At 52.2% G+C, this 2,295-nt stretch overlaps 1 pseudogene; it reads right to left on the bottom strand.

Moving 5' to 3' along the window:
• Positions 1-354: 354 nt before the first annotated feature.
• Positions 355-1,092, bottom strand: LOC133082527 (MARCKS-related protein-like; annotated as a pseudogene).
• Between the last annotated feature and the right edge of the window lie 1,203 nt (positions 1,093-2,295).

The raw sequence follows: 2,295 nt of genomic DNA, 5'->3' as shown, positions 1-2,295 counted from the left end.
CAGTGTCCTCTCCAGCTTAGGTGCCACTAGGCACAGCACAAGAGACTAAAAACTCAACAGGGGAAGGCTGGACACTCAGGGTTTGGGAGTGTAGGCACCCCCACATGTGGCTCAGGGATTTGGGGAGTAAACAAAGCCTACTTGGAAAAGAATTGGGGAAGAAAACCAGCAACTGCCTTATGCATGGGTGGGGACAGGGAAGGGGTAGGGCCAGGGGCAGGAGCATTTCACATCACTAACCTAACTTGGGAAACTGCAAGAGACCATCTTCAACTGGCCTTAAGAGGAAGACCAGATGGATGATGGGAGAATCCACATAGGGAGAGGAGGAGAGGGAACGTGGCTAGCGGGGCAACAGCCCCTTCTTTTCCGGGTGCAGGAAGGCAGCCAGGGCACCAGGTCCAGGCAGTGACCTCACAAGGACAGCACAGTTTTTGCAGCTTAGAGATCACCCACCTGCCCCCACCCAGCTACTCATTCTGCTCGCTCGCTGGTGTAGGGCCACTCTCTGGCCCGGAGGGAGTGGATGGCTCTGCGCCTGGGGCCCTGCCTCTTCTGTGTCTCCTCCTCCCTTGGAGGAAGCACTAGCCTCTGCCCCTTTGGCCTGGGGCTCCTGGCTCTTAGGGGTGGCGGCAGCCTTCCCTCCCTGGGCAGTGCCTTCCTCGCTGCAGGCACCGACCCCCCCTGCTCCTGCCCTTCCTCTGTGGGTGACGAGGCAGACGGATCACCCACAGCCCCCTCCTTCCGATTTCTCTTGAAGGACAGGCCACTCAATTTGGAAGGCTTCTTGAAAGAGAATTTCTTCTTCTTCTTGGGGGTCTCCTTGGCGGGGGGTTGGGGGGCAGGGGGAAGCTCCCCCTTGATCTCAGAGCCCTGGCTAGGGGGTGCCAGCTCGATGGCATTGCCAGTGGCCCCGGCTTCCTCCTCTGTTCCGTTCACTGGGGGGGGCGACCCCCCTCCACCTTTGGGGGATAAGTCTCCATTGCTTTTCACGTGGCCGTTCTCCCATCCATTGACCTTAGCGGGGGAAGTGCTTGCTGCTTCCTCGGTGGTCACGTCGCCCCAGGGAGCCTTGGAGCTCTGGTTGCCCATGGTGGGGGTTCTGCTGGGGGGCACCAGGAGCCACCCCCTGCTCACGCCATAAGGGATAGTTTGGTCAGGTGGGCCAGGCCGGCAGAGGGGAGGGGGAAGGGTGTGTGTGTGGGAAAATGAGCTGCACCCCGGTTCCACACCTCACCGACTAGCTGTGCCCGCCACCGCTCTGCTCCTCACCAGAATGCCCATGCAAGAGATTATTGATTGAGGAATACAGAAGAGCTAAGGCACAATAGAAACCGGGGTAAGCTTCTTAGGGAAAGGAAGGCATTTAAAAGCAACTACGTATACACTTCCCAATTTCAAAGTTTACTACAAAACTACACTAATCAAAAGAGTGTGGTAAGTTTTGAAATTGGGAAGTGTATACATAGTTGCTTTTAAATGCCCTCCTTTCCCTAAGAGGCTTGAATGGACTTGAGGACCCAGGGAGTGGGAAGGGTAAGCTGGGACTAAGTGAGAGAGTAGCATTGACATATATACACTACCAAATGTAAAACAGATAGCTAGTGGGAGGCAGCTACATCTCAAGGGGAGAACAGCTCAGTGCTTTGTGACCACCTAGAGGGGTGGGATAGAGAGGGTGGGAGGGAGACGTAAGAGGGAGGGGATATGGGGATATATGTACACATATAGCTGATTCACTTTGTTATACAGCAGAAACTAATACAACATTGTAAAGCAATTATACTCCAATAAAGTTGTTTTTAAAAAAAGAGTGTGGTAATGACATAAAGACAGATATACAAACTAATGGAATAGAATTGGGAGTCAAGAAATAAAGCATTGCATATATGACCAAATGATTTTCCAAAAAAATGCCAAGTTCATTCAATGGAGGAAGGACATTTTTCCAACAAATGGTGTTGGGAAAGCTGGATATCCACATGCAAAAGGATAAAATTGGATCCTTACACCACATATGAAAATTAACTTAAGATGGATCAAAGACATAAATGTAAGAGCTAAAATTATGAAATTTTCAGGAGAAAATATAGGGGGAGGGGACTTCCCTGGTGGCGCAGTGGTTAAGAATCCACCTGCCAATGCAGGGGACACAGGTTTGATCCCTGGTCCAGGAAGATCCCACATGCTGTGGAGCAACTAAGCCCTTGCACCACAACTACTGAAGCCTGTGGGCCTAGAGCCCGTGCTCCGCAACAAGAGAAGCCACTGCGATGAGAAGCCCATGCACCGCCA

Source organism: Eubalaena glacialis, chromosome X (assembly GCF_028564815.1).
Source record: "Eubalaena glacialis isolate mEubGla1 chromosome X, mEubGla1.1.hap2.+ XY, whole genome shotgun sequence".
NCBI classification, from domain to species: Eukaryota; Metazoa; Chordata; class Mammalia; order Artiodactyla; family Balaenidae; genus Eubalaena; species Eubalaena glacialis.
Note: the sequence above shows the minus strand (reverse complement) of the source record. Positions and strands in the feature narration are given on the sequence as shown.